This window comes from Odontesthes bonariensis, chromosome 6 (genome assembly GCF_027942865.1).
Source record: "Odontesthes bonariensis isolate fOdoBon6 chromosome 6, fOdoBon6.hap1, whole genome shotgun sequence".
Taxonomy (NCBI): Eukaryota; Metazoa; Chordata; class Actinopteri; order Atheriniformes; family Atherinopsidae; genus Odontesthes; species Odontesthes bonariensis.
The window spans coordinates 31692227-31705216 of record NC_134511.1 but is presented as its reverse complement, the minus strand read 5'-3'; the positions used below and the strand labels follow the sequence as shown (position 1 = coordinate 31705216).

The window sequence follows — 12990 nt, the reverse complement described above, 5'->3', positions numbered from 1 at the left end:
CTATGCCAATGCTGCAAGAAGGACTTTTTCTCCAACTCTGCAGACTGTGTTTACCACAGAGCAGATTTTAGGGTTGGTGCCTTGCTCATTGGCTCCTTATTAGTGTAGGACTTAGGGGTGAATACTAGACTCTAGACTCTTTAACCACCAGCAGATGCCCCCCATCCAAATGCTGATTGTGGTTGCAACGGCCTCATTAAAAGGGACCTCTGTGTGTTTGAGGTCAGACTCCAGGTTGGGGAGCACTACGCCGAAACAGACATTCACTTTCCACACAATGCGAATGTTTTAATCAAGTCTTGTAATGGCTGCTGTGGGGGCCTTCACATGTCAGGGCCCTTGCTCATGGGCGGAGTCCTGTGTGTGTGCCTTTTTTGAAATCCTTCCAGGTCCCTGCTGTGATGCGTACTGCAGAAGTAGGCTGGGGGCGCACGCACGCTGCAGCGCCACTCACCACACACGCATCATTTCCAACGGAGCCTGGCACAGAGACGCAGCGCTACATCCACTCACATATGTCTTCTTGGTGTGGACTGCTGAAACTTCTGAGGCAGAGAGGCGGATAGATTATTCTAGCTCGTCCCACTTAGTGGATTAAAGTCTCGCTTTCTCTTCTTTCTTTGCTTTTTTTCCCCATTTTCTCCTCCTCCTTCTTCTCCTCCTCCTCTGGTTTCGTGTTACAAAGCCTTGGGAGGGAGTTGCGCGGAAAGCCAGTTCTTCTGTGTAGAAACTGAATGACAGGATCATATGGCTTGATTTGCCTTGTTGTCCAAAGATTTCAAATCATAAAAGGCACTAGAGAAAAAAGGAGAAGAACCGCGGGCCGTTTCGTCTAAAAATTGTTGAGGATGTGGAATAATTTCTAACTCAAATTCAAAAGCAAACGCGAGATAACGGAGAGAGAAGAGAGAGGCAGAAAAAACGGATAGTCAACTGGATCTGTGGGCAGAGGAGGACTGGGAGGAAAGCGCAGGACGCGGCGGCTGTGATCATCACCACCATCACCCTCATAATAAGGTAAGTTTACCACCGTTATTTATCTGTATTTCTCTCTTAGCGCTATGAAGCGGACAAATTAAAAGTAAACGAAGGAATAAGAGGTAGAAAACACCCAAGTCAGGAGCGTCCGGGTCTCCAACTGTTGCCACGAAGCCCCCTTCTTTTCTTAGCAATAAAACAATTGGAAATACAATGGGTTGTTTGGATAATTGCTTTAGGTGTTGTTGGTTGCCAGTTTGGGGCTCGGTGCAATGCAACTTTATCTCCTTCTCACGCACAGTGAGCAGCGCACTGCGGTCAGGAGCAGTTGGAGGGGAATAAACTCCGGGATTTCACTGTGGTCTCCGCATACTCTGTATGTGCTGCTCCACAATCAATAAACTGATGCAACTGTACTGTATAATCTACAATATAAAGATCATGATTTACTGTTGCTGCCCCATCATGTGTGATTCACACATGACTGCGTCGTTCTCGTGTTGAACGGTTACATCTGCTTGTGATATGTGTCCAAGTGTCCTGTAATGAACTTTAAGACTGTTTTTTTGTTGTTGTTTGGAACTGTTTGTACTTAAAAAGTGGGATAGAATATGGAAATAACTTATATCAAGACTGCTGCTGTCAGTCTGAAGAGAGTTTGCAGAGGTGTTACAACAAATCCATAAGTAGGCTATGCTTCACTTATGCAGATGTTAGTTACAGATGCTGAGGTTTAAATTTTCCAACCTCCCGTCAATTGCTGTATTCCCTGCTTCCTTAGTTTACAATCAGATATTAAACTATTATGGAGATATTTTAGAATTGGAATATCACTTCTCTTCCATTTTTTCCTCCTTTTTTGGCTTAATGAAGTAAGTATTAGCCTCGGTTGAGTGATTATTGTCATTATTCTGGAGGGGGAGGGTTGGAGAGGCGTGTGTCCACTCTGGGCAGTGAACATGGGTTTGTGTAAAAAGGTGGTGTTTTAAATGGAGGAGGAGGTTTTTTTTTTCTTACTTTTACAAGCTCAATGGTGCCAGCACCAGTTAACTAACAGACAGTGCAGGAGGGGGTGGTGTAGTGTGCAGCAATGCTCTACACAATAAAGACCCTTAAGGGTTGTGGGAGAAGTTGGTGGAGGCATGTTACTGGCAAATGGGTCGATGGAGGTGGGCATTATGCGAGCATCATCATGATATTTGTGCAATTGTCTCCTGAGGTATTTTATCAGATTTGGTTTTCATAAGGTGGGTGGACGGATAGTTCGGCATGCATCTGAGTATGTGTGATTGCGTGTTCCACCGTGTCTTTTACAAAGATTAAACAAAGAAATACCGTATTCTGTATTGTGTATTCCAATACAGAATTCAGTTAGTATGTTAGAATTTGCATTATAGGAATATAAGGATGATCCTGCTAAAAGTTACTGTTCAATTTGTGGAGTTTACAGAGTGTCACAATGCACAAAATCCTAATTCTAAGCACATACTCTTAATCATGTCTTTGAAACCAGTTTGGTTGTTAAAGGATCCCTCCTAACATGCATGCACAGTCTCCCTTAACACATATCAGCCTGCCGGCCCCAGATGTTAATGCCTCCGCTGAGAGAAACACAGGACTCCTGCAGACTCGATCTCTTCATTGTCGGACAGACAATAGACTCCACATCCTGACAGCTAGCGTCCTTCCAATCTTCCCTCACGCGCCCCTCGTGCTGTCACACACACACACACACACACAGTACAACTGCAGACAAAAAGCACACATGGAGGCAGCCTTTCTTCGGCGATACACATGTGCAGCTTCAAAGCTTCATATACTGTTTTTTTCTTATATTCTTAGTGGCACTTGAGTACAAACTTGAAAGAACTGAAAAGTCACAGAGCTTTTGCATCTCCAGCAGGAGTGTATTTATGTGGGCTCAAGTCCCATCTGAGTGTTGTGTCATGTGTCGTCTGTGCTGCTGTCTGCCTCAAGGAAACGCTGCGATTTATAATCCTTCCTCTGAGAAGCCGAGAGTCTTTCGTTAAACTTGGTGGAGAGGTGGAGCGTGTGAAAAGAGACATGATATTAACTTTTGTTGGAGATTACCCCCGTAAAACCTGCAAAATATGTCACCAACCTTGGCAGAAGATTGCGCTACCCAAACGCACTTTTAGTTTTCCCAACAATTAGGTTGTTGTGGGAGAATACTTGTAACAGAAAAACGACATGCAGGGTAATTACAAGGGAAGATTTTGAAATTTGTTGATTTGTTTGGTATTAAATATTCCATTAAAAGGGTTCAAATTCCTGCAGTGGTAAGGAAAAAATGTTTGGTATTTAGCTCTACTTCACAATCATTGTATGTGTCTTCCTGTGTATGTTTATGTATTCTCTAACATGGCGGGGAGATGTGTTCAAAAACCAAAGGGTCATCATTGCATCACAGTTACATCGTCACAGCACCAGATGTCTCCTGTCTGCTCTGTGTGTGTGTGTGTGTCTATCTGTCTGTGCTTAATTGTCATCTATGTGTCACATGCATCACGTCAATGCAGCGGGTTCTGTAACTCACATGGCGGGCAGCTGAATGCACTCTGAAATCCTGTGATAAGGATCGTTGCTGATTATGTAACTCACGTCTGTGTTCCCGCTCGATGAAGTGTTTGAGTGAATGCTTGGAACTCAGTCAGCGAACGATAATGTCTTTTAGATTATGGGAGAGGTCGTTTGTCTCACATCCATTGTTGAGCAACAGTTGATGTGCCAGCCTCTCACCGGAGGCACTTTTTCAGAACAACCTTTTTCATCCAACGACAGATTTAATTCTCGATGCTTGTCTATTCTTTGTAATTCTCCTTCAGAAACAGATCTGGTTTCAAATTTCTTGTTTTTCCTGCGGAGATGAATGGGGTTTAAATCTCAAGCTTTACCCTCTGTGCTCTTTTGCTGCTCAAACAGAATAGAAACTGCATTTTTATGCTCCTCAGTGTGTGTTTGTTGAACAGAGATATAGTTTATAGAAGGCCAGATGCAAGGTCTGAGGAGCTGAAGCAGATGGGTCGTGTGTGTGCTTGAGGGGAGCAGCAGGACACGGGCCTGGGCTGAACTGATGTTTAGAGCAAGAGTAAGGGAGGAGGTTTGTTTACAACAACATCATGCTAAATGGACTTTGGTCCAAAAAACAAAGTGATACAAACATTATTCTTAGAGGCTTTAATTTAGCATAAGCCTGTATTATTATCGTGTATCCTCAAGTACTCAATCGGTTACATACAGACGAGGTAATGTGTGTGTGCACAGCTGCCTCTAAATCCCAGTGACAAAGAAATGTGAAGTCACACTCGCACACATGAACAAACAAACATTAAGGCTACGGCTACACGAAAACGAAACGAGGTTTTTTTTGAAAACGGGTACGAAAATTCTTGCGACCACACGGCAACGCGCTGCTGTAAAGACTCAGGTCCAGACGAAAACGGATGAAAACGATGAAACGATGCAGTACACACGCCACTGTGTCACGCCACGCTGTGAGACAATAGAGAAGTGTTAAAATTGGCTCACAGCATCAACGTTTGACTGACGCAAAAACGTTTTAGCTGTAACAATGGAAACGAAACGAGGCCGTTTTCAAACTTTCCCACTCTGGAACCCGTTCTCAAAAACTATCGTTTTGGGGTAGTGGGAACGCCGGCTCCGTGTGGCCGCGACAGCGAAACGATAAGAAAAAGTATCGTTTACAGTGAAAAACGTTTTCGTGTAGCCGCAGCCTAGAAATGTTGCACATTAGCATATCATTAGCACATTAAGCACGGAAGCTGAACCTGGTTTATTAACAACAATCAAAGTAAGTTTAGTTATCTTCGAGTTAAGAACAAAAACCAATGCTCCTTCTCTGATATTGCCTTGTTTCTCTTCACCCTTCCCAATAAGAATGAATAATTTATGTCGAATGTCTGTTTTTTGGGTTAATCTACTGGCCTTTCTCCTTTTTCACCATCTGCTGATTTGGAAAAAGGTTTATCTCTTATAAAACGGTGAATGCTGTGTAAAGGATGCAGTGATTTCAATGTGTTAAATTCCTTATTGCATTTAAGATGACACAATAAATCCTTTTTGGAAAATATGGGCTTTTTTTTATATCTGTGATGTACCCCCTGGTAGGCTGTGGCTAAGGAGACCAAGCAGTCGACTGTTGGTGGTTCAATTCCTGGTTTTCCCAACCCACATGTCCAAGTTTCCTTGGGCAAGACACTAAAGTACACACATTTAACAGAGAAAAATCCCTGCATAGGCAAAGAAGTGTTGTATAAATGTGTGGGGGTATGTGTGACTGTGGCTTGTAGTGTAAAAAGGCTTTGAGCGGCCATAAAGACTTGAAATGTGCAATGAAAATTTAAATGTACTATTTGTGAATCAATGCAGGAGGAAAATTACTACACCGAAACAATGTAGAACATCTAAAGCATGTTGCAGCACCAGGCAGCCTAAACCAAAACAAACAAAACCGAAACAAATGTCAATTTGAAGTCCCTTTAGTTGTCCTCAAGGCTTTCTGTGTCAGGAAGGCCACACTGATGCATAATTTGGTTTTAACCTTCTCTTTTGTAGAGTCCCTTTCACCTGAAGAATATTTCTAAAGCAGAGGAAAATTTAATAGACAATAACCTCCTGCCGAGCTATTGCTGTGGGAGATCACCTGAATGTGAGACACACATGCACACAAGGCTTGTCCAGCAACCAAAACACAGAAGCTCGGATTACAACACACACACGGATTGTGTGTGTATTCACTATGACTGTATTCTCTAAGGACATCATCATTCCATTATATCTTTATCTTCCAAATAGTTATTTGCTGCTACATTTATTCTCAAAAGATTAAAAGATCTTGTATTAAGTACATTTAGGAAAACACGCTGATGGATAAAACACAAGCCGATTAAGAAACGTTCATGATTTTTATAGATAATCTGCCACGTGCAAAAGACAAAGTTAGCGAGTTATAACACAACAGAGATTTTATGGCGACATGTCTGATGTGATTTGCATTGTGTTGTCCCATTTACTCTGCATGCTCTTGATGAAATATGCAGTTTGCTGATTTTGAAGTTACTGTATGTCAGAACCACCAAAGTACCTTTTGATACATTTTAAATAAATGTATCCAAAAATTCTACATATAAGGCTTCCCAGGGTCTCAGCTTTTCAGTCACTATCTCACTATTTTGTATATTGGATGTAAAATTTGCCCCAAGCATGTTGCATTTCTTCTAAATATGCAGAACTCTGACCACTGTAATGCACAGTCACTACTTCCTCAAGGATGTTGGTTGTCTCAGCAAATTCTTCAGTTCTAACTAACTGTTGAAATGCTATTCGTGTAACACAAATTCTGGAGCACACGCAAACGTCTCCACAACCTCCAGCTCCGCCTCAGTGGATGTGAGGCCTGCTGAACAGTTTCTGTCAAGGAGCGAGGATGGATTCAGGGGGTTTTGGCAGCAGCTCTGATTGCAGTTGTTCCAAAACGTGAAGCTTTTGCTCTTCTGCAACTTCTCCTTCTCTTTGAGCTTCCTTTTCGTCTTTCATCCTCTATCTCTCTCACACACTTACGCATACAATTTTTTTCCACTTCCGCTCATCTTGGCTCAGTTCGGGAAGCATAATGAGGTCATTTTTACATGCCAAAGTGTAAGCACTTACCACTTATATAGCTCAACTTTAATTGAACAAACAAGTGCAAATTCAGCCTATTATGAATAAAAATTGTGCTAGGATACAGGAGGAGTAGGATAATCCTTTTGGTTGTTCTAATAGTTGCACCAGTACTCCGAATGCCCCGAGAGCGGTCTTGATGGATTATTCTCTTTTTCTCTGAAAATCAATGTGCTCAAATTAAATGAAGTTGTATTGACATTACTGTCAAAAGTTAACTATATCACAAAAAAATGCACTAGGCTTAGAATACAGAATAGAACGCAGTGATAAATATTTGTCACCAGCTATGAATGATGTAGCCCTCCTTTGAGGAAATCAATAAATAAATAAGCCCTGAGGGAGGGGAAGTGTTTCCAGGAAAGTCAGACTGGTGGAAAATTCAATATGGAGCATACTGACGTTCCTGGAGGCAAATATGTGGGGCCAGTATATCTGAATGCACAAAATCTTTTCCATTCTTGCACTTTGGAAGTTTTTATCTAAGCTTTTCCCTCTGACCTGTAATATTCTACTTACTAAGCTGATCAGTATAATTTTTCGAAAAAGTCAGATCATATTGGTGAGAGACGTCACCTAAATGTATATACCATTGTCTGAAACCAATGAACAAACAGAGGGACAGTTATTCTTCGCTCCCAGTCATAACACAAATGTTTGTACTTTTCCTAAGTACAACAAACTGGAGTATGTAGAGAGAACTGAGGCCTTTAGAAGAGCTGCTCTGAGTGGTTGGGGTCAACTACATTATTAATGAGTGGTAGAATGGAGATGCTGGATCCTGACCTGCTTGTTTGTTTCTAGCTGACCACGACTGGCCATCTGTTGCCCTCCAGTCTCTCTCTATCTAACTATCTGTTCTGTAATCTGTGTATGTATATGTCCATCGTTGAATATCTGGGTTTCAATCCAAGGTTTTATGTAAAACAGGGCGCTTAATCAAAGTTACAAAGTTATATTTCTGCTTCTTTGACAAAGAGTACTTCCTATAAAAACAATGTCATAAATGACAGTAAATATCAACATGTGGGAGGTTTTGCAGTGAGCAGTGAATATGTTACTTATGTTTCCAATGTTATAGGTAATTAAAAAAGTAGTTTGGAAATTTTGGTTGAAGTTTGAGGAAACAGCTGTTTTTGTTCAAATAAAATAAATGTGAAGAAAATTTGGAAATGTTTTCAATTACTTTGTTGTTGAAATGTAGATTGAATGAACCCTGAATGATACCATTGAATCAGGGTTAGTCTAACTGCCTAAACTAAAACTTTCCATAACCTTTTGTCAAAGTTAGCTTGTGAAATAAAGGCTACATCTGTCCCATACAACACATTTTACATATTCCAATTTAAGCCCAGCTGATGACCTTTGGGCTACATCTTGCCAAAATTCACTTGCCAATGCCATCGCTGAGCCATAAGTGCTAAAAGTAGCCCACAGAGAATCTTTATTGTGTTTAATACTTGTTCTGTAACCTGCTTTTCATATGAATTCTGTCCTGATGTTATTTTCTGCTTGTGCTTGTTGTTTTGTTTGTCCCGACTCAGCAGATGTTTTCTGGCTCAGTTGTCCACACTGTGCTTTGTGTACAGAGGACTTATTGGAATCTTTCTCTTTTTTTGCTATTCTGGTTTTGGTGACACTGACACATCATTGCTGGGCCCAGAGTGAATGTGGAGGTTCCTGTTGTTCATTGACATTAGCAATTTTTCTGTGAGCCTATATGTGTGAACTCACTTGCACAGAACGTACTGAATGTCTATTATGTAAATTCAGCTCTTGCATCTTGAGTTCATTTACTGTTTCCTGGACAGGATGTGCAAATGAGTGCAAGGAAGCACCAAAAGATAACACTTAAAAGATACTTGCTCACAATCTGTATGTCTGAGATTGTGTGTATTTGTGTGTGCATATGAATAATGATGCAGATGTAGTCCAGTAGGGGGTGTGTAAAGGAAAGTAGGTCCCAACCCTCCTCTTCCCTGTGCTAACCAGAGCGTGGTAGTTTGTTTTTATGACAGCCCTTTTTTTGGCATTGTTCTGGTCTGATAGAGCTTGCCCTCCCTACCGTGGGACTGGCCGTTAGTGGGCAGGAAGTGCCGGTAGTACGCAACTTGAACACATACACACACACAAAGGGGGAGTGTGAGTGCTGGAGTATGTATTGCAGACTCCAACAAACAAAGCCTGTCCTGAGCTATCGCCCCACACTAGCACATAAAGTTTTGAGAGGACAATAAAAAAGTTGCCCTGTGGCTCGCAGGCTGGTAAGCTCCAGCTTATCCAGGAAGGAGCTGCAGCTGGGCTAATGGCCTCTCTCCAGGGTAGGCACTATAGACAGGTCCGTGCGGACTTATCAGCAGCAGGAGGGCCCCAACATGACTGCACTTTGAGATCTCCTCTAAGCGGGTGTGTGGGAGTAGCTTAGTTTTTGTAGCCGCTAGAAGTGAGAGGGCTACCCTGCTTATTTCCTGCTGTAGGAAAATCAAAGTTGGTAATTAGCTGCTATTAGATGAAAATACAAATGTTTGCACAATGTAGCACCTCTAATTGGAAATTCAAAGTTATTTTAGCGTTCCGAATCGCATATTACTGGAAAGTCAAAGCCCCCCTTGATCGTTGAAAAATCTGTGATGGTCCAATGTGCCTTTTACCACCAACCAAGCACTTCTTTTAAATGTGCTCTTTCAAAGTGTTCCATATTGTTCGGATATATTCTAAGCAGAGTGGAACTTTTTAGCCCTAATTGGAGATGTCTCAGTAAAGAGCTAGTGTGAATTGTAGAGAATAGAGAGAACCCTGTGAAACAACTTCAGCATGATCAGAGCCCATTAATCTATGCTTCTTTTTTTATATCTTTGGTGAAGGAGAAAATACTGTGATTTTCACAGCAGCTCCACAAAGAAAAGGCTTAAATTCAGTCCTTGAACAAAATGCAAATGCAGGTTGTAGTGTATTATGCCTGCTTATCTTAACTGGCAGTTTGCTTTTGTTTATGATGCCACTGCCGCACAACTTTTCTGCTTTGTATGTTTCCCATAATAGATGGGATGAGGTCCTAGAGATAGGAATACCATATTGAGTAAATTCTAAATGAAAGTAGGGAGATTGACAATTGTTTTTTTGTTTTTTTTTACCAAGTGGAAATGACGCTATGAAATGAACTTATGGTATAAAAACTAATTGCAAATTATTTTCAAATGACATTGCCAGCCAGCCAGCCAGCACACTGGGATCATTTCTTCTAGATATGTTGATAGCGAAAGCATCAGTAAGAACATTAAAGAGTCAGTGGTCTTCTTTATGGCTGATTTTTTTAGTCATCTGATGTGCTTTTGAAAGAAATTGTAGAGATTGTGTCATTAAGGGTACTGGGAGCTGGCTCGTTTCTCTCAGTCAGCTAGTTGGGTTCCCATTGATGTTTTTGATTCACCTTAAGAATATGCGAATCGCATCTGACCTGGCAAAGATTAAAATGAGTTTATCCGCTATTTCCAGTCTGAGACGACAAACAATAAACTCCCATGACAAGACAACAAATGATCATATAATTTTCCCATTTTAAAGGTCTTCCCCCACACTATCATACTAAAGCATCACTGCTAGCATTTTTAACTCTTTGTTTATTAGCGTTAGCTCTGGTTAGCACCTAATTGGCCTCACCTCAAATCCAGCACCACAGCCTCCTCTGACTCCAGCTGTATCAGCAGCTGCAGTGACAATAGTCCTGTTGTTGAGGTGTTAGTCAGGATGGTGTGCTGTTGAGGGGGGGAAAGAAAGACTCAGATTCTGTATATTACCACTCACCCACCCCTATCCTACTGCAGACTCACCTTTGACCCCCACACTCCCAACCCCCATCTCCTGCTGCTCTTTTCTAGTCCACTGCTCTCTGCATGATGTCTGACTTGTCTGAAGAAAGGCATTGAAGAAAAGGGAAAAAAAGAAAGATGCTCAGATAGATGATGCTACAATAAGGGGACAAAAGGGAGATAAAAGAAGAGAGGGACAGTTATTGGGGGGAATTCAAAGGCTTAGAGAAGAAAATAGAGAAATGTTCACAGGTTGCCAGGTTTGTTCCACGCCTAGAAAGAGAGAGACAGAGATTGTAAAGCAAGGAGGAAGCCATCTCGCCCAGACGACAACCCTGAGAAACCAAGATAAGAGCCGCCCAGCAGTCAACAATTACACCATCAATTTCCAGCCCAGCTTTTGCCTTCTTTACTCGCTACCTTTTTCAGTCTTTCTCATTTTTTTGCTTTTGGTGCTCACTTTTCTTTTCTTTTTTCTCCCTTTAATCCTGAATCCTACTGTATTCTTGTATTACACATTCACAACCACCCTGTTACTGACACTTGTAGATATTATCTCTGTAATGCTCTCACATACAAAGTCTTGCTTTTCAAAAACATTTTGTGGAGTACAGCACGTATGTACAGTTAGAAGGAACCCGTACTTCACTTATCAGTATCATACATTTCTACTTCTTCATAGTACTGTTTATATTTGAACTATACTTTTGCTATAACATAAATGTAGCACTTATATGTTGATTAATTCAACAATTCATAATAGTCTTCATAATCAAATACATGTTCAAATATTAAGATATAAATAAACATGCTTTGGTGTCAGTATTTATATATTCTTATTTATGTAAAATTTCAAACAGTTTTAACTTTTAGTGGAGTATTTCTAATCTTCATATATCTAAAAAATGTCAGGTTTTTGAGTGCTTATCTTTTCAAGAGTCTATTTCTCAGAAATTCAGATGTGTTTTTATAGATGCTTGATGTCGTGACCCAATTAGTATCCCGGAGGGTTTATCTGAAGGTAATTTGAGGCTTGAGCATTAAAAACTGAGGATTTACCCAAATGAGGTTTCTGTGTAGGGACACATCCTAATAGCCCTACACATGACCATGGAAAAACTAATCTCATTGTTATGAGAGTATACTTTTAATTGAAGAGAATAACTTCCTCCTGTACACTTCTTTCACATTGCTTCAGAGCTCAGACCAATATGGAAGTCCAGGTGCATGTTTTTTGGCACAGGCACTCTCACCTGTGCTAACACATTCACACGTTACTTGCCAAATGTCTGTGTTTTCATGCTCACCTCGGTAAGCTCGGAACACTCTAATGTCTCTATCTTCTCTCTTGCACAAACACACACACACATAACAAAGGCATATGGAATAGTTTATCTTACAGTGTTATTTTTTGTCTCTTTTTTTTCTGTACCTATTAGGCAAACTTTTTTTTTTAGGAACACCGGAGAGGAGAGAACGGCAACATTTTTATGTGGTTGGACCAGCTGCACACACACTCACCCACCGACACACATGCAAACACTTTCTAATTCTATGCATACATAAAAATCAATAATCGCTCTTTTAAAAGAGCCTGAAAACTAATGCAAAGAGACAGTGAGGGAGTGAAATAGGGATGCCAATGAACCCCACCGATGCGCTCTTGCTACAGGCTCACTCTGCTTCTGTCATACTCACTTTGTCTGCCAGTCATCTACATTCAGATAGATAGATAGATAGATAGAAAGATAGATAGATAGATAGATAGATAGATAGATAGATAGATAGATAGATAGATAGATAGATAGATGGATGGATGGATGGATGGATGGATGGATGGATGGATAGATAGATAGATAGATAGATAGATAGATAGATAGATAGATAGATAGATAGATAGATAGATAGATAGATAGATAGATAGATAGATAGATAGATAGATCAAATTGAAGTGGCATAGTTTAATAGCCTTCCCTTTTTAAAATTCATTGACCGTCCATCCTTCATCTCTGCAACATCCCTCCATCCGTCCTGTTCTCTCCTACTTTGCAACTGCATCGTTCTGATTTGTGTATCAGGATTAAATTCTTCAAATTTGTCTTTCATTCCCTGTGGGAGAGGACTATGTTTTCAATTAATTGATTTTAGAAGTAAGTTAGCTGCCGTGTGTGTGGGTGGGTGCGTCTAAGTGTTGGTATATGTGTTTTTGGAAGCACCAAGGTGGGTGTGGTTATGGCAGTGTGTCCTGATGCTGAGCTAGTGAAGCTGTCGGTTAAAATTATCTTTCGATAATATTATCTGTGGCTCGTACATTGTTGATATTGATGGAAATTATCTTAATGACAGCAAAACGATCTTAAGATGAAAGATAGGTTTTGCTTTTTTACTAAAATATATATAGGTGTATTAAGACATTTAGGTTTTAGGATCAAAGTCATATTGACAGAAACGCTGTTAAGTTTATGTCTAATTTGTGTTGAACGCAGAGTTGACAGCTTGT

General features: G+C 40.7%; 1 protein-coding gene across 1 annotated transcript in view; it reads left to right on the top strand.

Annotated features, from left to right (window-relative positions):
* Positions 1 to 470: 470 nt before the first annotated feature.
* The window catches only part of sema4c (sema domain, immunoglobulin domain (Ig), transmembrane domain (TM) and short cytoplasmic domain, (semaphorin) 4C), a 90251-nt gene continuing 77731 nt past the window's right edge, over positions 471 to 12990 (top strand). Inside the window, exon 1 of the mRNA XM_075468325.1 lies at positions 471 to 1017. The gene's annotated coding sequence lies outside the window, so the exon portion shown is untranslated. The remainder of the gene's footprint in view (positions 1018 to 12990) is intronic.